This window comes from Mchenga conophoros, linkage group LG7 (assembly GCF_057382185.1).
Source record: "Mchenga conophoros isolate Kocher_MC1m ecotype Shallow Benthic linkage group LG7, M_conophoros_male_GT1.1, whole genome shotgun sequence".
In the NCBI taxonomy this organism is placed as follows: Eukaryota; Metazoa; Chordata; class Actinopteri; order Cichliformes; family Cichlidae; genus Mchenga; species Mchenga conophoros.
In genome coordinates this window covers 57,441,634-57,463,657 of record NC_140532.1, presented here as the reverse complement: position 1 = coordinate 57,463,657, position 22,024 = coordinate 57,441,634, and the positions used below count along the sequence as shown (strand labels likewise).

The following is a 22,024-nucleotide window of genomic DNA, read 5'->3' as shown; positions in this document are numbered from 1 at the left end:
ACACATGCATACAACACACACTACTGCTCAAAAGTTTGTGGTCAGTTTCAAACAGTTGTCTTTTAATTAATAATTTACATTTACTTTTAACATAATATTACATGAAAATTGTTATGATATTTTGATACCACGGTAAGCATTTACAGGATATTGTTTTATACAGGAAAAACTGTTACTCAATAAGGCCGATCTACTAGTTGTTTTTCTCTTTCTCTGTGACCCAAGAATTAATGTGTAGGACTCACAAGCTGGTACCCCAAGGTCGAAAACACCACAGAGATGAGACCACTTCCTTACTCCCATCCTCCCTTTTTCTTTATCTCCTGGAACAGGCTCGTTAAAGGCTAGGTGGTTCGTTTCAGAATTCACTAATGAAAGAACTCTGTATTTTATGTCTAGGAGTGTATTTTGCTGGGATGATCATAAATTATAGCTGAACTGATAAACTACACACAGGATACTTCTTTGTTCACAAGGCAGGAAGACGTTTCCTTATTTAGTCTGTACCGGTTTGAACTGGGAAAGCTGACCCACGAACCTTTTTTTCCTCTATATAAGCTGTTATGTACTAAATAAACCTTTGAGTCGATTTGGGAAGACAACCTGAAGCAGTCTGTGTTTCCTTGTTCTCCCAAGCTGCTCCCGACGTCGTAACTAACCCAGCTGAATGGCATACCTGAGTGTTACTTTAAATAATTAGGAATCTTAGAAGGAAAGGACAGAACTCTGCTTATCGCTCACGCCACGGAGGAAACCCGGGAAGGCAATTTCCTTCAATTTTGGTGTCAGAAGTGGGATTGCTGACAGAAGGTAAATATGTGTCTTTCATATTTATATAAAGACCTATTATACCTCTCTCAGTGATCGATCCATAAAAAAAACGGGATATGCTGACGAAGTTTCACTTAGTGATCCAGAGAGATACACTGACTGACTTCCTCAGTCCCCGAATAAAGAAACGGGATATGCTGACGAAGTTTCACTTAGTGATCCAGAGAGATACACTGACTGACTTCCTCAGTCCCCGAATAAAGTAAATTAACCCTTGTGTGGTGTTGGTGGACACAGGAAGTTGCCTGTTGTCTTGAATATTTTAATTTTGTTTAAAAAATAATAATAATAATAATTAATTAATTGTTTAATTAAACGTACGTTAAAAAGTGAGAAGTTGCTCACTCAGAAAAAGTGACACAGAAAGTTGCCTGTTGTCTTAAATACTTCTGGTTAAGTGAGAAGTTGCTCATCAAAGAGTGACACAGGGAGTTGCCTGTTATCTTGAAACGTACGTTAAAAAGTGAGAAGTTGCTCACTCACAGAAAGCTAGTAAATAATTAAATTTAATTTTGTTAAAAAAAAAAAACGAAAGAAAACTGAAAACGGGTCTCACAGACCCGATTACCATACAAGGGTTAAAAGCAGTAAATTAAAAGCAGAAAGACACAGGAAGTTGCCTGTTGTTTTACGAGAAGTTGCTCGTTAAGCGAGAAGTTGCTCGCTAAGTGAGAGTTGCTCACACAAACAAAAAATTGCTAGCAATAAATTTAAAGTGACCTCAGCTGTGCCGCAGCGAAAATACTAACCTAAATCCTCCTAGCGTGTAAACCCCTCTGGAAATCACTGAACATGAGTCAGAATTATTCAAAGACCACAGACAGGTCCGATAAAAAATCTAAAGTACCTGTAAAACCAAAAATTAATAAAATACAAAATAAAGTCTCAAATAACGGCTCAGTATAACTCCCATTTCCGGTTACGTGTAACCTACGTCCGCGAATCGGTGAAGACGTCCATGATCACGTATCCAGAACATGCGGGAGTGCTTATGTGACTGACTTTGTTTACAACTTAAGAAGTTCAATGCATTCTAATTTATTTCCGGAGCCTTATCCCGAACGATTATCGCCAGAAAACAGGTCAGTAGAAATGTTGAATATCATTTGTGATAAGAAAAGTAGTCTGCTTAAAAAGTCCTGTAGAAAATATATGATAGAATGCCGCGACGTGATGCATCAAATGTTACCGCTATGGACAAAAGGAGGGTAAATAATGACAAAGTCGCCGATTTCTTTAAGAATCTAAAGAAATTCCTGCTAACAATGTCTAGAGACAAAATTGACTTAAATGCAGTAACTATGTGTAAACAGAAGCCTGATGAATCTATCCTAGTATTCATAAAACGCTTTATGCACTGTTGGACAAGCTAGAGGTGCAAATTTAGCTCAGTTTTCCAGCAGCCGCAGACACCCAAAGCAAAAATGAATTTGTGTATTTAATTTAACACAAAGGGTGAAATGTTTGCTGACACTGATAACAGCTTATGTTTTCTCTGCCCTATGTACCGACATGATGGAGAAGGAACATCCTCTGTGTCAGCTGGACCCTCAGCAGAGAATGAACTCAACATCCTTTTTGTCCGGTACTCTATGTCACACACTGTGCCAAAAAAAAAACGTGTACAGACGCCACTACCAGGTAATCCCATGACTGGGAGCCACACTTTTGTTTCTCTCACACTGTTCAACAACATGATAACTGCTCACACAAGTGAAGGTCAAACAGTGATTTTGTCACATAACTCAGACATAGGTTATGATATAACTACACCATGTCGTCACATAGATCTAACCTACCCTATCGACTGTACTATTTCTGCAGTTACATTGCCAGCTGAATACCAGAATATGACATTATGGTCAAAAAGTGAGAATGATATATGATTTATTGACTTTATCACGTACACCTACTAAAAAACAAAAAGCGAGTATATGTCAAGCAATGTCCCCTTTCCACGGAAAAAGCCGCAGCCCTAGATGTCATGATAGGAGATTTATTGACTACAGGAGCAATAAAGCCCACACTCCTGTCAATCCTGTGCCAAAGCCTAACAAACCTGGCGTATGGCGTTTCATACAAGACTTAAGGCAAATTAATGCAGTCAACATTCCTCTGCCACCTCTCGTTTCAGATGTTCACAGCATATTGACATGCATTGCATACACATTTTCCCGTGGTGGATTTATGCTCCGCTCCTTTTTCTCATGAAGACACACAGCCGTTATTTGCATTCACACATAGAAATAAGCAGTACACTTGGACTCGTTTGCCCCAAGGCATGATGGACAGCTCTGCTGCTTTCTCAATGGTGCTTCACTCCTCCAGGGCTGCACCCTGATCCACATGTGGATGACCTCCTCCTCTGTGCTGAAAGTGAAAAACTATGTCAAACTGCTACACACATGCTTCTCCAGCACCTCAAAAAGACTGGCCACAAAGCATCTGCAAAGAAAATGCAGTACTGTCAGACTTCTGTTCAATATTTGGGATTCACACTGTCTCACGGAAAACGTTCCATGACTGCAGACAGGGTCAAAGCTGTGACCTCCGTCCCTCGTCCCACTACACAGAAGGACATGTCGTCCTTCTTAGGCATGGTGAACTATTGCAGACAGTGGATACCAGACTGTTCTTTTCATGACCACATTCTGCGTGACTGTTGTAAAAAAAGACAAGCCTCCTCGAATACTGTGATCCACAGAAATGACTGTCTCTTTCAATGCATTAAAGGGAGTGCTGACCTCCGCCACTCAAAGGTGCTGCCTGAATTGTTCAGGAATGCCGGCCTGCCTGAGGGCAGTAGTAGCTTGCTCTATCATGATAAGGGACTGCGGGAAGCTCACACTCTCACATGACACTATTCTACACACCAATCACCAGGTCACGACCATTCTAGCAAACATAACTACACAACACATGCAAATCTCACTATAAAAGCGAGCAGCACACCTGATTCGCCAGCACATTTATTGATCCTATGCTGTGTTCTTCTGACCGACAGGATGGCTCAGACAGGCTTGACGATCATGACTGCATGACACGTATACAGGAATCCACAGCACCACGTCCAGATTTAGAGCAAACACCTATCCCAGACTCAGCCACGGTTTATGTGGACGGGTCCTGTTCAAGGCCGAGTGACAACTCATTTCTTTGTGGCTATTCAGTGGTGACATTGCCTGACATCATACTAGAGGCTCACTCATTACCATTTCACTCAGCACAAAAAGCAGAGCTCATGGCTTTAATACGCGCCTGTGAGCTACATTTGGATAAGCATGTGACAATTTACGCACACAGCCGCTATGCATTTGGCGTTGTGCATGACTTTGGCACATTGTGGAGACAGAGAGGATTTAGATCTGCTGATGGAAAATAAATTGCTAAATTCTGATTTTGTTCAAAGACTTTTTCAGGCTATACAGCTGCCATCGGCCGTTGCAGTTGTAAAAACGAAAGGACACAGTACAGCTGACACAGACGAAGCAACAGGTAATGCCTTAGCAGACGTGACAGCCAAGGCTGCAGCTGCATCACAGCTCCCACCTCCGCAGGAAGTATTATCTGTGCCCCTACAGCTGCCACTTAAACTCCCAGACTATTTAGGAACAAATGTTGATTTAAAATTCATACAAGAGCAAGCCTCTGCATGTGATTACACCTATTGGGAGAATAATGACTGTACCTTAGATGACAGAGATGGCTTATACAAAATCTTAAGGGTTTGATTGCCCTCCCATATTCCCTGATGCCAGTCCTTGCCCGACATTTTCACGGTGTGAGTCATGTCGGACAAAGAGGGGTAATAGGGGCAATAAAATTAAGATTTGTAATTGAGAAAACATCACATGCAGTAAAAAGCATATTAGCAACCTGTCTAACATGTGCACGAACTAATGTAGGAAAACCAAAAGCGAAACATCAGCATTTACCACAACCAGATTTTCCATTTCATACATTACAAATTGATTTTACACATATGCCAGCACAAGGAAGCATCAAGTACTTACTGGTAATAGTGGATCAATTTAGTAAATGGGTAGAAGCTTATCCAACCTCAAAAGAAACTGCAGAAGTAGTCTATCAAAAGTTGAGCAATGAAATAATACCCAGATTCGGAATACCTCACCAGATTAACAGTGATAGAGGATCTTCATTCACATTAGAAGTAATTCAAAAGTGTGCTAAAACTTTAATGACCTGGGTCAAATTACTTCCTCAAGTCCTCTGTGAGATTGGAATGACTCAATCTGCAGTAACCAAATTATCTCCATTTGAAATAAGATTATTTCCAACACCATGGTCAGCTTCCAGAGGGGCACCGCTAGTAGAAGGTGATGTATATTGCATTGTCCACTGATGTTCACAACCTGGTAGAAAAACTGAATAATAACTATCAGAAAGTTTGTCTCTCTCAGCTTTTCCCCTCCACAGTTCCACCAGTGGAGACAAGGAGACGCATGTTGGAGAAGCCACTAAAACCAAGGACACTCTGGGAGGCCGCGTGTTCCAGCCCCCAGGCTTTACTGGCAGTGACGAAGAACCAGCATCCTCACAGACGGACAACCTCAGTGGATTCATGCCAGCAGGGTTAAGACCAGCCCAATCGGACCATCTCAGGCGTCGGATCAAGCAGACGACATCTCCGGCGAGCCAGCGCCCGGAACTAGAGCAAATAAACACACGGGTAGATGACATCTCCGGCGAGCCAGCGCCAGGATCCAATTTACACACACACACAATCACTGATTAAGACACAACGTCTGAAAGAACAACAACAAGGTACTCAAACATCCAGCAGGAACAGAAAGCCAAAAGTACCACATGATGTCTAACCTGATAAAGCCAGACTCATTTCATCCTGATAATGGAGAAAATGAAATGCCCATTGTCATCATACGACGCTTATTCTGTGTCTCTCGAACCTGGGACCAGGCCAGGAGACGACTGAAGAACTGTCTTTCTTATATATTTAGGTTATTTATCATATCTATCGCATTAACCTTAGGATTTCTCTTTGCTATTTTGTATTGTAGACTGCAACCATGTTCACATTTCTGCAGGTCATATTTTGCTGACTATACCTCATGCTCCATTTTGCAAGACACCTACTTAATGCACTCCTCACGTTCCCTAAAATCAGTAAATAGCAACATAGACGCCACTAATAAACCATCTTATGCGCCCTCTAGAACAGGAGCTAACGCCTGGTATGAAAATGCCAGAACAGCCGCTCGTGATTTAGGAAACAGTAACTGTTATGTCTGTTCAAAGGCTGATCCAGAACAGGTAATAGTAGGATACCCCATATCCGGTTTCCCCCTCACTGAGGGACTAGAGAAAATCAGCGGAAATAATGCTCTCTTTGAAGACGCTTTACAGTTGACTCTGAGCCCTCTCGACTGCCTACTTAGACACACACACACACCAACTAACCCTGAGACTCCATTAGGCGAATTATTGAAGTTATCTAATGACACCGCAGGGACCTGCGCCCCAATGAAACGCCCTAAGAATAGGTTAAAGCCCTCACTGCCCTTAGGACAGATCCCTCTCCATTTTAATACTAGTATGATATGTCTGCGCAGACTAAAGTTAACTGGCCCAGACACACACATAGATTATACAAAGGATAACTATACATTCTTCTCTGACTCCCCAGGTGCACGCTGTAATGAGACATGGCTAGCTGTCTCTGTGGCTGAAGTTGTATCATATCTGGAGGAACACACACACAGTTCAAGTTCGAGCAGAGAATCGATCGTTGTTCCCCCAGAGGGTGTCTTAAATGATACTGACTGGGGGTAGTTAGTTAAATCACACATGGTCACGCGCCTGACCAGACCAATCCCACATGCTTATTGGATGTGCAATAATACTCTTAGATTAGCTTTACCTGTTAATTGGACCGGTACCTGTGGTTTAGTAACCGTTGATGTATGCTGTACTTTCATTCCCAATAATACCGCTCCTAACGGTTCATTCACACAAGCTATGAATAAACTTGAAGCATTGCAGATAGAACTAATTGCCAATACAGGTCACGGTCAGTGGCTACATAAGTGGCTACAGGACACGTTTGGAAGATGGAAGAAACTAATTGTAGCCTTTGTAACCGTTGCAGCATGTTTTTGATGATTATTGTCTGTTGTGTGGTACCCTGTGTACGTTCAATGATAACCCGTATAGCTACTAGTACAGCTACTTCAATGTATTTGCAATTGGCACAAATTGACCCAGATTATGTGTCAGATGTCATCAATGATGTTCCTGATGTGTATATTGAACATTAGGTTGTGAACTATTACATTTTATGATTTGCTTTTTATATTATGTTATTACATTTGTGATTTTTCCTTTCTATTTGAGTTATTATTTTTAAAAAAATAATAAAAGAGGGGAACTGTTATGATATTTTGATACCACGGTAAGCATTTACAGGATATTGTTTTATACAGGAAAACTGTTACTCAATAAGGCCGATCTACTAGTTGTTTTTCTCTTTCTCTGTGACCCAAGAATTAATGTGTAGGACTCACAAGCTGGTACCCCAAGGTCGAAAACACCACAGAGATGAGACCACTTCCTTACTCCCATCCTCCCTTTTTCTTTATCTCCTGGAAAAGGCTCGTTAAAGGCTAGGTGGTTCGTTTCAGAATTCACTAATGAAAGAACTCTGTATTTTATGTCTAGGAGTGTATTTTGCTGGGATGATCATAAATTATAGCTGAACTGATAAACTACACACAGGATACTTCTTTGTTCACAAGGCAGGAAGACGTTTCCTTATTTAGTCTGTACCGGTTTGAACTGGGAAAGCTGACCCACGAACCTTTTTTTCCTCTATATAAGCTGTTATGTACTAAATAAACCTTTGAGTCGATTTGGGAAGACAACCTGAAGCAGTCTGTGTTTCCTTGTTCTCCCAAGCTGCTCCCGACGTCGTAACTAACCCAGCTGAATGGCATACCTGAGTGTTACTTTAAATAATTAGGAATCTTAGAAGGAAAGGACAGAACTCTGCTTATCGCTCACGCCACGGAGGAAACCCGGGAAGGCAATTTCCTTCAAAAATGATCATAAATGTTTTCACAGATGTTTGTTTAATTAATCATTGAAGTTAAATCACCCATGATGCATTAGGAAATGTCAACACACTTATACGTGCGCCAAATTTTAGAAACAATCACTCCTGTGTGGACTGATCACATGGTTATAAACCAGGTGAAAATTGACTTCAAACTTTTGAGCTGTAGTGTAGATTGACTGCAATGATAGTGTATAGTTATCTATTACAGAAGAACATATAGAAGTATGAGGACAGGGAGACACTGTAAAAAAGTTATGAGCTGTCTTGCTGCAGAGAAAGTGGAGTCTGTCATCCTTGAAAAGCTCCCAAGATAGGCAGCTGGCAGGTTGAATGATGCTCTGCCTCTGTGGTCAAGTACAGACATAGGCCTTAAGCAACCATGAGCCACTGATAAGTGTGAGAAATTAGTGCACTTAATGCAGCGGTCCCCAACCCCCGGGCCTCGGACCGGTACCGGTCCGTGAGTCGTTTGGTACCGGGCCGCGAGAGTTGAGGCTCAGGTGTGAAATGTATGGTTTTCAGGGTTTTTATCGGTTTTCAGCGTTATTTTGTTATCATTTTTACCGTTAACTCGGTGTCCCTGGGTCTTTTCAAGTGTGTCATAAATAAATCTTCTTTTTTTCCGGTACCGGTACTAGTTTTATTTTGTTGTATTTATCCGCGACACCTTAAAGGCCGGTCCGTGAAAATATTGTCGGGCATAAACCGGTCCGTGGCGCAAAAAAGGTTGAGGACCGCTGACTTAATGCATGTTTCCTAATTATATACGTATGAGCCACTAATAGGAGAAAATGAGCACGCAATAAAGTGGACTTGTTAGGGAGAGATTGCCATCAGTGTTAAAACACTCCAACTCAATTTTTGATGATAGAAACAGCTAAAAAATGAGCGTTTTGTTGACACTGATGACAAAATCCTGATCAGATACAGACAGACACATGCATACAACACACACTACTGCTCAAAAGTTTGTGGTCAGTTTCAAACATTCTTGTTTTAATTTTAAAATTATATTTGCTATAACATAAAATTAGGCAAAGTTTATCAGAAATGTTTTCACAGATGTGTGTTTAATGAATCATTTATGTTAAATCACCCATGATGCATTAGGAAATGTCTACACACTTATACATGGGCCCATTTTTAGTAACCATCACTGCTGTGTGGACAGATCACATGGTTATAAACCAGCTGAAAACTGACTTCAAACCTTTGAGCTGTAGTGTAGATTGCAATGATAGTGTATAGTTATGTATTACAGAAGAACATATACAAGTCTGAGGACAGGGAGACACTGTAAAAAAGTTATGAGCTGTCTTGCTGCAGAGAAAGTGGAGTCTGTCATCCTTGAAAAGCTCCCAAGATAGGCAGCTGGCAGGTTGAATGATGCTCTGCCACTGTGGTCAAGTACAGACATAGGCCTTAAGCAACCATGAGCCACTGATAAGTGTGACAGATTAGGAAACATGCATACAGTTCATTAGTTAGACTCCTATGAGCCACTAATAGGAGAAAATGAGCACGCAATAAAGTGGACTTGTTAGGGAGAGATTGCCATCAGAGTTAAAACACTCCAACTCAATTTTGATGATAGAAACAGCTAAAAAATGAGCGTTTTGTTGACACTGATGACAAAATCCTGATCAGATACAGACAGACACATGCATACAACACACACTACTGCTCAAAGGTTTGTGGTCAGATTCAAACTGTCGTCTTTTTAATTAATAATTTACATTTACTTTTAACATAATATTACATGAAAAAGATCAGAAATGTTTTCACAGATGTGTGTTAAATGAATCATTTATGTTAAATCACCCATGATGCATTAGGAAATGTCTACACACTTATACATGGGCCCATTTTTAGTAACCATCACTGCTGTGTGGACAGATCACATGGTTATAAACCAGCTGAAAACTGACTTCAAACCTTTGAGCTGTAGTGTAGATTGCAATGATAGTGTATAGTTATCTATTACAGAAGAACATATAGAAGTATGAGGACAGGGAGACACTGTAAAAAAGTTATGAGCTGTCTTGCTGCAGAGAAAGTGGAGTCTGTCATCCTTGAAAAGCTCCCAAGATAGGCAGCTGGCAGGTTGAATGATGCTCTGCCTCTGTGGTCAAGTACAGACATAGGCCTTAAGCAACCATGAGCCACTGATAAGTGTGAGAAATTAGTGCACTTAATGCAGCGGTCCCCAACCCCCGGGCCTCGGAAAGGTGCCGGTCCGTGAGTCGTTTGGTGCCGGGCCGCGAGAGTTGAGGCTCAGGTGTGAAATGTATGGTTTTCAGGGTTTTTATCGGTATTCAGCGTTATTTTGTTATCGTTTTTATCGTTAGTTCGGTGTCCCTGGGTCTTTTCAAGTGTGTCATAAATAAATCTTCTTTTTTTCCGGTACCGGTACTAGTTTTATTTTGTTGTATTTATCCGCGACACCTTAAAGGCCGGTCCATGAAAATATTGTCGGGCATAAACCGGTCCGTGGCGCAAAAAAGGTTGAGGACCACTGACTTAATGCATGTTTCCTAATTATATACGTATGAGCAACTAATAGGAGAAAATGAGCACGCAATAAAATGGACTTGTTAGGGAGAGATTGCCATCAGAGTTAAAACACTCCAACTCAATTTTGATGACAGAAACAGCTAAAAAATGAGCGTTTTGTTGACACTGATGACAAAATCCTGATCAGATACAGACAGACACATGCATACAACACACACTACTGCTCAAAAGTTTGTGGTCAGTTTCAAACAGTTGTCTTTTAATTAATAATTTACATTTACTTTTAACATAATATTACATGAAAATGATCATAAATGTTTTCACAGATGTTTGTTTAATTTATCATTGAAGTTAAATCACCCATGATGCATTAGGAAATGTCAACACACTTATACGTGCGCCAAATTTTAGAAACAATCACTCCTGTGTTGACCGATCACATGGTTATAAACCAGGTGAAAATTGACTTCAAACTTTTGAGCTGTAGTGTGGATTGACTGCAATGATAGTGTAGAGTTATCTATTACAGAAGAATATATAGAAGTCTGAGGACAGGGAGACACTGTAAAAAAGTTATGAGCTGTCTTGCTGCAGAGAAAGTGGAGTCTGTCATCCTTGAAAAGCTCCCAAGATAGGCAGCTGGCAGGTTGAATGATGCTCTGCCTCTGTGGTCAAGTACAGACATAGGCCTTAAGCAACCATGAGCCACTGATAAGTGTGAGAAATTAGTGCACTTAATGCAGCGGTCCCCAACCCCCGGGCCTCGGAAAGGTGCCGGTCCGTGAGTCGTTTGGTGCCGGGCCGCGAGAGTTGAGGCTCAGGTGTGAAATGTATGGTTTTCAGGGTTTTTATCGGTATTCAGCGTTATTTTGTTATCATTTCTATCGTTAACTCGGTGTCCCTGGGTCTTTTCAAGTGTGTCATAAATAAATCTTCTTTTTTTCCGGTACCGGTACTAGTTTTATTTTGTTGTATTTATCCGCGACACCTTAAAGGCCGGTCCGTGAAAATATTGTCGGGCATAAACCGGTCCGTGGCGCAAAAAAGGTTGAGGACCGCTGACTTAATGCATGTTTCCTAATTATATACGTATGAGCCACTAATAGGAGAAAATGAGCACGCAATAAAGTGGACTTGTTAGGGAGAGATTGCCATCAGAGTTAAAACACTCCAACTCAATTTTGATGACAGAAACAGCTAAAAAAATGAGCGTTTTGTTGAAACTGATGACAAAATCCTGATCAGATACAGACAGACACATGCATACAACACACACTACTGCTCAAAAGTTTGTGGTCAGATTCAAACATTCTTGTCTTAATTTTAAAATTATATTTGCTATAACATAAAATTAGGCAAAGTTTATCAGAAATGTTTTCACAGATGTGTGTTTAATGAATCATTTATGTTAAATCACCCATGATGCATTAGGAAATGTCTACACACTTATACATGGGCCCATTTTTAGTAACCATCACTGCTGTGTGGACAGATCACATGGTTATAAACAGGTGAAAATTGACTTCAAACTTTTGAGCTGTAGTGTAGATTGCAATGATAGTGTATAGTTATCTATTACAGAAGAACATATAGAAGTATGAGGACAGGGAGACACTGTAAAAAAGTTATGAGCTGTCTTGCTGCAGAGAAAGTGGAGTCTGTCATCCTTGAAAAGCTCCCAAGATAGGCAGCTGGCAGGTTGAATGATGCTCTGCCTCTGTGGTCAAGTACAGACATAGGCCTTAAGCAACCATGAGCCACTGATAAGTGTGAGAAATTAGTGCACTTAATGCAGCGGTCCCCAACCCCCGGGCCTCGGACCGGTGCCGGTCCGTGAGTCGTTTGGTACCGGGCCGCGAGAGTTGAGGCTCAGGTGTGAAATGTATGGTTTTCAGGGTTTTTATCGGTTTTCAGCGTTATTTTGTTATCGTTTTTATCGTTAACTCGGTGTCCCTGGGTCTTTTCAAGTGTGTTATGAATAAATCTTCTTTTTTTCGGTACCGGTACTAGTTTTGTTTTGTTGTATTTATCCGCGACACCTTAAAGGCCGGTATGTGAAAATATTGTCGGGCATAAACCGGTCCGTTGCCCAAAAAAGGTTGAGGACCGCTGACTTAATGCATGTTTCCTAATTATGTACGTATGAGCCACTAATAGGAGAAAATGAGCACGCAATAAAGTGGACTTGTTAGGGAGAGATTGCCATCAGAGTTAAAACACTCCAACTCAATTTTGATGACAGAAACAGCTAAAAAAATGAGCGTTTTGTTGACACTGATGACAAAATCCTGATCAGATACAGACAGACACATGCATACAACACACACTACTGCTCAAAGGTTTGTGGTCAGTTTCAAACAGTTGTTTTTTAATTAATAATTTACATTTACTTTTAACATAATATTACATGAAAATTATCAGAAATGTTTTCACAGATGTGTGTTTAATGAATCATTTATGTTAAATCACCCATGATGCATTAGGAAATGTCTACACACTTATACATGGGCCCATTTTTAGTAACCATCACTGCTGTGTGGACAGATCACATGGTTATAAACAGGTGAAAATTGACTTCAAACTTTTGAGCTGTAGTGTAGATTGCAATGATAGTGTATAGTTATCTATTACAGAAGAACATATAGAAGTATGAGGACAGGGAGACACTGTAAAAAAGTTATGAGCTGTCTTGCTGCAGAGAAAGTGGAGTCTGTCATCCTTGAAAAGCTCCCAAGATAGGCAGCTGGCAGGTTGAATGATGCTCTGCCTCTGTGGTCAAGTACAGACATAGGCCTTAAGCAACCATGAGCCACTGATAAGTGTGAGAAATTAGTGCACTTAATGCAGCGGTCCCCAACCCCCGGGCCTCGGACCGGTACCGGTCCGTGAGTCGTTTGGTACCGGGCCACGAGAGTTGAGGCTCAGGTGTGAAATGTATGGTTTTCAGGGTTTTTATCGGTTTTCAGCGTTATTTTGTTATCGTTTTTATCGTTAACTCGGTGTCCCTGGGTCTTTTCAAGTGTGTTATGAATAAATCTTCTTTTTTTCGGTACCGGTACTAGTTTTGTTTTGTTGTATTTATCCGCGACACCTTAAAGGCCGGTATGTGAAAATATTGTCGGGCATAAACCGGTCCGTTGCGCAAAAAAGGTTGAGGACCGCTGACTTAATGCATGTTTCCTAATTATATACGTATGAGCCACTAATAGGAGAAAATGAGCACGCAATAAAGTGGACTTGTTAGGGAGAGATTGCCACCAGAGTTAAAACACTCCAACTCAATTTTGATGACAGAAACAGCTAAAAAAATGAGCGTTTTGTTGACACTGATGACAAAATCCTGGTCAGATACAGACAGACACATGCATACAACACACACTACTGCTCAAAAGTTTGTGGTCAGTTTCAAACAGTTGTCTTTTAATTAATAATTTACATTTACTTTTAACATAATATTACATGAAAATGATCAGAAATGTTTTCACAGATGTTTGTTTAATTAATCATTGAAGTTAAATCACCCATGATGCATTAGGAAATGTCTACACACTTATACGTGAGCCAAATTTTAGTAACCATCACTGCTGTGTGGACAGATCACATGGTTATAAACAGGTGAAAATTGACATCAAACTTTTGAGCTGTAGTGTAGATTGCAATGATAGCGTATAGTTATCTATTACAGAAGAATATATAGAAGTCTGAGGACAGGGAGACACTGTAAAAAAGTTATGAGCTGTCTTGCTGCAGAGAAAGTGGAGTCTGTCATCCTTGAAAAGCTCCCAAGATAGGCAGCTGGCAGGTTGAATGATGCTCTGCCTCTGTGGTCAAGTACAGACATAGGCCTTAAGCAACCATGAGCCACTGATAAGCGTGAGAATTTAGTGCACTTAATGCAGCGGTCCCCAACCCCCGGGCCTCGGACCGGTACCGGTCCGTGAGTCGTTTGGTACCGGGCCGCGAGAGTTGAGGCTCAGGTGTGAAATGTATGGTTTTCAGGGTTTTTATCGGTTTTCAGCGTTATTTTGTTATCGTTTTTATCGTTAACTCGGTGTCCCTGGGTCTTTTCAAGTGTGTTATGAATAAATCTTCTTTTTTTCGGTACCGGTACTAGTTTTATTTTGTTGTAAAACTAGTACCGGGCGCAAAAAAGGTTGAGGACCGCTGACTTAATGCATGTTTCCTAATTATGTACGTATGAGCCACTAATAGGAGAAAATGAGCACGCAATAAAGTGGACTTGTTAGGGAGAGATTGCCATCAGAGTTAAAACACTCCAACTCAATTTTTGATGACAGAAACAGCTAAAAAAATGAGCGTTTTGTTGACACTGATGACAAAATCCTGGTCAGATACAGACAGACACATGCATACAACACACACTACTGCTCAAAAGTTTGTGGTCAGATTCAAACAGTTGTCTTTTAATTAATAATTTACATTTACTTTTAACATAATATTACATGAAAATTATCAGAAATGTTTTCACAGATGTGTGTTTAATGAATCATTTATGTTGAATCACCCATGATGCATTAGGAAATGTCTACACACTTATACATGGGCCCATTTTTAGTAACCATCACTGCTGTGTGGACAGATCACATGGTTATAAACAGGTGAAAATTGACTTCAAACTTTTGAGCTGTAGTGTAGATTGACTGCAATGATAGTGTATAGTTATCTATTACAGAAGAACATATAGAAGTATGAGGACAGGGAGACACTGTAAAAAAGTTATGAGCTGTCTTGCTGCAGAGAAAGTGGAGTCTGTCATCCTTGAAAAGCTCCCAAGATAGGCAGCTGGCAGGTTGAATGATGCTCTGCCTCTGTGGTCAAGTACAGACATAGGCCTTAAGCAACCATGAGCCACTGATAAGTGTGAGAAATTAGTGCACTTAATGCAGCGGTCCCCAACCCCCGGGCCTCGGACCGGTACCGGTCCGTGAGTCGTTTGGTACCGGGCCGCGAGAGTTGAGGCTCAGGTGTGAAATGTATGGTTTTCAGGGTTTTTATCGGTTTTCAGCGTTATTTTGTTATCGTTTTTATCGTTAACTCGGTGTCCCTGGGTCTTTTCAAGTGTGTTATGAATAAATCTTCTTTTTTTCGGTACCGGTACTAGTTTTATTTTGTTGTATTTATCCGCGACACCTTAAAGGCCGGTCCGTGAAAATATTGTCGGGCATAAACCGGTCCGTGGCGCAAAAAAGGTTGAGGACCACTGACTTAATGCATGTTTCCTAATTATATACGTATGAGCCACTAATAGGAGAAAATGAGCACGCAATAAAGTGGACTTGTTAGGGAGAGATTGCCACCAGAGTTAAAACACTCCAACTCAATTTTGATGATAGAACCAGCTAAAAAATGAGCGTTTTGTTGACACTGATGACAAAATCCTGATCAGATACAGACAGACACATGCATACAACACACACTACTGCTCAAAAGTTTGTGGTCAGTTTCAAACATTCTTGTTTTAATTTTAAAATTATATTTGCTATAACATAAAATTAGGCAAAGTTTATCAGAAATGTTTTCACAGATGTGTGTTTAATGAATCATTTATGTTAAATCACCCATGATGCATTAGGAAATGTCTACACACTTATACATGGGCCCATTTTTAGTAACCATCACTCCTGTGTGGACAGATCACATGGTTATAAACCAGGTGAAAATTGACTTCAAACCTTTGAGCTGTAGTGTAGATTGCAATGATAGTGTATAGTTAACTATTACAGAAGAATATATAGAAGTCCGAGGACAGGGAGACACTGTAAAAAAGTTATGAGCTGTCTTGCTGCAGAGAAAGTGGAGTCTGTCATCCTTGAAAAGCTCCCAAGATAGGCAGCTGGCAGGTTGAATGATGCTCTGCCTCTGTGGTCAAGTACAGACATAGGCCTTAAGCAACCATGAGCCACTGATAAGTGTGACAGATTAGGAAACATGCATACAGTTCATTAGTTAGACTCCTATGAGCCACTAATAGGAGAAAATGAGCACGTAATAAAGTGGACTTGTTAGGGAGAGATTGCCATCAGTGTTAAAACACTCCAACTCAATTTTTGATGATAGAAACAGCTAAAAAATGAGCGTTTTGTTGACACTGATGACAAAATCCTGATCAGATACAGACAGACACATGCATACAACACACACTACTGCTCAAAAGTTTGTGGTCAGATTCAAACTGTCGTCTTTTTAATTAATAATTTACATTTACTTTTAACATAATATTACATGAAAATGATCAGAAATGTTTTCACAGATGTGTGTTAAATGAATCATTTATGTTAAATCACCCATGATGCACTAGGAAATGTCTACACACTTATACATGGGCCCATTTTTAGTAACCATCACTCCTGTGTGGACAGATCACATGGTTATAAACCAGGTGAAAATTGACTTCAAACCTTTGAGCTGTAGTGTAGATTGCAATGATAGTGTATAGTTATCTATTACAGAAGAATATATAGAAGTCTGAGGACAGGGAGACACTGTAAAAAAGTTATGAGCTGTCTTGCTGCAGAGAAAGTGGAGTCTGTCATCCTTGAAAAGCTCCCAAGATAGGCAGCTGGCAGGTTGAATGATGCTCTGCCTCTGTGGTCAAGTACAGACATAGGCCTTAAGCAACCATGAGCCACTGATAAGTGTGAGAAATTAGTGCACTTAATGCAGCGGTCCCCAACCCCCGGGCCTCGGACCGGTGCCGGTCCGTGAGTCGTTTGGTACCAGGCCGCGAGAGTTGAGGCTCAGGTGTGAAATGTATGGTTTTCAGGGTTTTTATCGGTATTCAGAGTTATTTTGTTATCGTTTTTATCGTTAACTCGGTGTCCCTGGGTCTTTTCAAGTGTGTTATGAATAAATCTTCTTTTTTTCGGTACCGGTACTAGTTTTATTTTGTTGTATTTATCCGCGACACCTTAAAGGCCGGTCCATGAAAATATTGTCGGGCATAAACCGGTCCGTGGCGCAAAAAAGGTTGAGGACCACTGACTTAATGCATGTTTCCTAATTATATACGTATGAGCCACTAATAGGAGAAAATGAGCATGCAATAAAGTGGACTTGTTAGGGAGAGATTGCCATCAGAGTTAAAACACTCCAACTCAATTTTGATGATAGAACCAGCTAAAAAATGAGCGTTTTGTTGACACTGATGACAAAATCCTGATCAGATACAGACAGACACATGCATACAACACACACTACTGCTCAAAAGTTTGTGGTCAGTTTCAAACATTCTTGTTTTAATTTTAAAATTATATTTGCTATAACATAAAATTAGGCAAAGTTTATCAGAAATGTTTTCACAGATGTGTGTTTAATGAATCATTTATGTTAAATCACCCATGATGCATTAGGAAATGTCTACACACTTATACATGGGCCCATTTTTAGTAACCATCACTCCTGTGTGGACAGATCACATGGTTATAAACCAGGTGAAAATTGACTTCAAACGTTTGAGCTGTAGTATAGCTTGATTGCAATGATAGTGTATAGTTATCTATTACAGAAGAATATATAGAAGTCTGAGGACAGGGAGACACTGTAAAAAAGTTATGAGCTGTCTTGCTGCAGAGAAAGTGGAGTCTGTCATCCTTGAAAAGCTCCCAAGATAGGCAGCTGGCAGGTTGAATGATGCTCTGCCTCTGTGGTCAAGTACAGACATAGGCCTTAAGCAACCATGAGCCACTGATAAGTGTGACAGATTAGGAAACATGCATACAGTTCATTAGTTAGACTCCTATGAACCACTAATAGGAGAAAATGAGCACGCAATAAAGTGGACTTGTTAGGGAGAGATTGCCATCAGTGTTAAAACACTCCAACTCAATTTTGATGATAGAAACAGCTAAAAAATGAGCGTTTTGTTGACACTGATGACAAAATCCTGATCAGATACAGACAGACACATGCATACAACACACACTACTGCTCAAAGGTTTGTGGTCAGATTCAAACTGTCGTCTTTTTAATTAATAATTTACATTTACTTTTAACATAATATTACATGAAAATGATCAGAAATGTTTTCACAGATGTGTGTTTAATAAATCATTGAAGTTAAATCACCCATGATGCATTAGGAAATGTCTACACACATATACATGGGCCCATTTTTAGTAACCATCACTGCTGTGTGGACAGATCACATGGTTATAAACCAGGTGAAAACTGACTTCAAACCTTTGAGCTGTAGTGTAGATTGCAATGATAGTGTATAGTTATCTATTACAGAAGAACATATACAAGTCTGAGGACAGGGAGACACTGTAAAAAAGTTATGAGCTGTCTTGCTGCAGAGAAAGTGGAGTCTGTCATCCTTGAAAAGCTCCCAAGATAGGCAGCTGGCAGGTTGAATGATGCTCTGCCTCTGTGGTCAAGTACAGACATAGGCCTTAAGCAACCATGAGCCACTGATAAGTGTGAGAAATTAGTGCACTTAATGCAGCGGTCCCCAACCCCCGGGCCTCGGATCGGTGCCGGTCCGTGAGTCGTTTGGTGCCGGTCCGCGAGAGTTGAGGCTCAGGTGTGAAATGTATGGTTTTCAGGGTTTTTATCGGTATTCAGCGTTATTTTGTTATCGTTTTTATCGTTAACTCGGTGTCCCTGGGTCTTTTCAAGTGTGTTATGAATAAATCTTCTTTTTTTCGGTACCGGTACTAGTTTTATTTTGTTGTATTTATCCGCGACACCTTAAAGGCCGGTCCATGAAAATATTGTCGGGCATAAACCGGTCCGTGGCGCAAAAAAGGTTGAGGACCACTGACTTAATGCATGTTTCCTAATTATATACGTATGAGCCACTAATAGGAGAAAATGAGCACGCAATAAAGTGGACTTGTTAGGGAGAGATTGCCATCAGTGTTAAAACACTCCAACTCAATTTTTGATGATGGACACAGCTAAAAAATGAGCGTTTTGTTGACACTGATGACAAAATCCTGATCAGATACAGACAGACACATGCATACAACACACACTACTGCTCAAAAGTTTGTGGTCAGTTTCAAACATTCTTGTTTTAATTTTAAAATTATATTTGCTATAACATAAAATTAGGCAAAGTTTATCAGAAATGTTTTCACAGATGTGTGTTTAATGAATCATTTATGTTAAATCACCCATGATGCATTAGGAAATGTCAACACACTTATACATGGGCCCATTTTTAGTAACCATCACTCCTGTGTGGACAGATCACATGGTTATAAACCAGGTGAAAATTGACTTCAAACGTTTGAGCTGTAGTGTAGATTGCAATGATAGTGTATAGTTATCTATTACAGAAGAACATATACAAGTCTGAGGACAGGGAGACACTGTAAAAAAGTTATGAGCTGTCTTGCTGCAGAGAAAGTGGAGTCTGTCATCCTTGAAAAGCTCCCAAGATAGGCAGCTGGCAGGTTGAATGATGCTCTGCCTCTGTGGTCAAGTACAGACATAGGCCTTAAGCAACCATGAGCCACTGATAAGTGTGACAGATTAGGAAACATGCATACAGTTCATTAGTTAGACTCCTATGAACCACTAATAGGAGAAAATGAGCACGCAATAAAGTGGACTTGTTAGGGAGAGATTGCCATCAGTGTTAAAACACTCCAACTCAATTTTTGATGATAGAAACAGCTAAAAAATGAGCGTTTTGTTGACACTGATGACAAAATCCTGATCAGATACAGACAGACACATGCATACAACACACACTACTGCTCAAAGGTTTGTGGTCAGATTCAAACTGTCGTCTTTTTAATTAATAATTTACATTTACTTTTAACATAATATTACATGAAAATGATCAGAAATGTTTTCACAGATGTGTGTTTAATGAATCATTTATGTTAAATCACCCATGATGCATTAGGAAATGTCTACACACATATACATGGGCCCATTTTTAGTAACCATCACTGCTGTGTGGACAGATCACATGGTTATAAACCAGGTGAAAACTGACTTCAAACCTTTGAGCTGTAGTGTAGATTGCAATGATAGTGTATAGTTATCTATTACAGAAGAATATATAGAAGTCTGAGGACAGGGAGACACTGTAAAAAAGTTATGAGCTGTCTTGCTGCAGAGAAAGTGCAGTCTGTCATCCTTGAAAAGCTCCCAAGATAGGCAGCTGGCAGGTTGAATGATGCTCTGCCTCTGTGGTCAAGTACAGACATAGGCCTTAAGCAACCATGAGCCACTGATAAGTGTGAGAAATTAGTGCACTTAATGCAGCGGTCCCCAACCCCCGGGCCTCGGACCGGTGCCGGTCCGTGAGTCGTTTTGTACCAGGCCGCGAGAGTTGAGGCTCAGGTGTGAAATGTATGGTTTTCAGGGTTTTTATCGGTATTCAGCGTTATTTTGTTATCGTTTTTATCGTTAACTCGGTGTCCCTGGGTCTTTTCAAGTGTGTCATAAATAAATCTTCTTTTTTTCGGTACCGGTACTAGTTTTATTTTGTTGTATTTATCCGCGACACCTTAAAGGCCGGTCCGTGAAAATATTGTCGGGCATAAACCGGTCCGTGGCGCAAAAAAGGTTGAGGACCACTGACTTAATGCATGTTTCCTAATTATATACGTATGAGCAACTAATAGGAGAAAATGAGCACGCAATAAAGTGGACTTGTTAGGGAGAGATTGCCACCAGAGTTAAAACACTCCAACTCAATTTTGATGATAGAAACAGCTAAAAAATGAGCGTTTTGTTGACACTGATGACAAAATCCTGATCAGATACAGACAGACACATGCATACAACACACACTACTGCTCAAAAGTTTGTGGTCAGTTTCAAACATTCTTGTTTTAATTTTAAAATTATATTTGCCATAACATAAAATTAGGCAAAGTTTATCAGAAATGTTTTCACAGATGTGTGTTTAATGAATCATTTATGTTAAATCACCCATGATGCATTAGGAAATGTCTACACACTTATACATGGGCCCATTTTTAGTAACCATCACTCCTGTGTGGACAGATCACATGGTTATAAACCAGGTGAAAATTGACTTCAAACGTTTGAGCTGTAGTATAGCTTGATTGCAATGATAGTGTATAGTTATCTATTACAGAAGAATATATAGAAGTATGAGGACAGGGAGACACTGTAAAAAAGTTATGAGCTGTCTTGCTGCAGAGAAAGTGGAGTCTGTCATCCTTGAAAAGCTCCCAAGATAGGCAGCTGGCAGGTTGAATGATGCTCTGCCTCTGTGGTCAAGTACAGACATAGGCCTTAAGCAACCATGAGCCACTGATAAGTGTGACAGATTAGGAAACATGCATACAGTTCATTAGTTAGACTCCTATGAACCACTAATAGGAGAAAATGAGCACGCAATAAAGTGGACTTGTTAGGGAGAGATTGCCACCAGAGTTAAAACACTCCAACTCAATTTTGATGATAGAACCAGCTAAAAAATGAGCATTTTGTTGACACTGATGACAAAATCCTGATCAGATACAGACAGACACATGCATACAACACACACTACTGCTCAAAAGTTTGTGGTCAGTTTCAAACATTCTTGTTTTAATTTTAAAATTATATTTGCTATAACATAAAATTAGGCAAAGT

General features: G+C 40.2%; 1 long non-coding RNA gene across 1 annotated transcript; it reads left to right on the top strand.

The window, feature by feature from the left end:
- The first annotated feature begins 1,243 nt into the window (after positions 1-1,243).
- Positions 1,244-5,514, top strand: LOC146571275 (uncharacterized). The gene is made up of 2 exons (XR_014893093.1): positions 1,244-1,913; positions 5,253-5,514. It is a non-coding gene; the product is annotated as an uncharacterized LOC146571275 (long non-coding RNA).
- Positions 5,515-22,024: the final 16,510 nt, after the last annotated feature.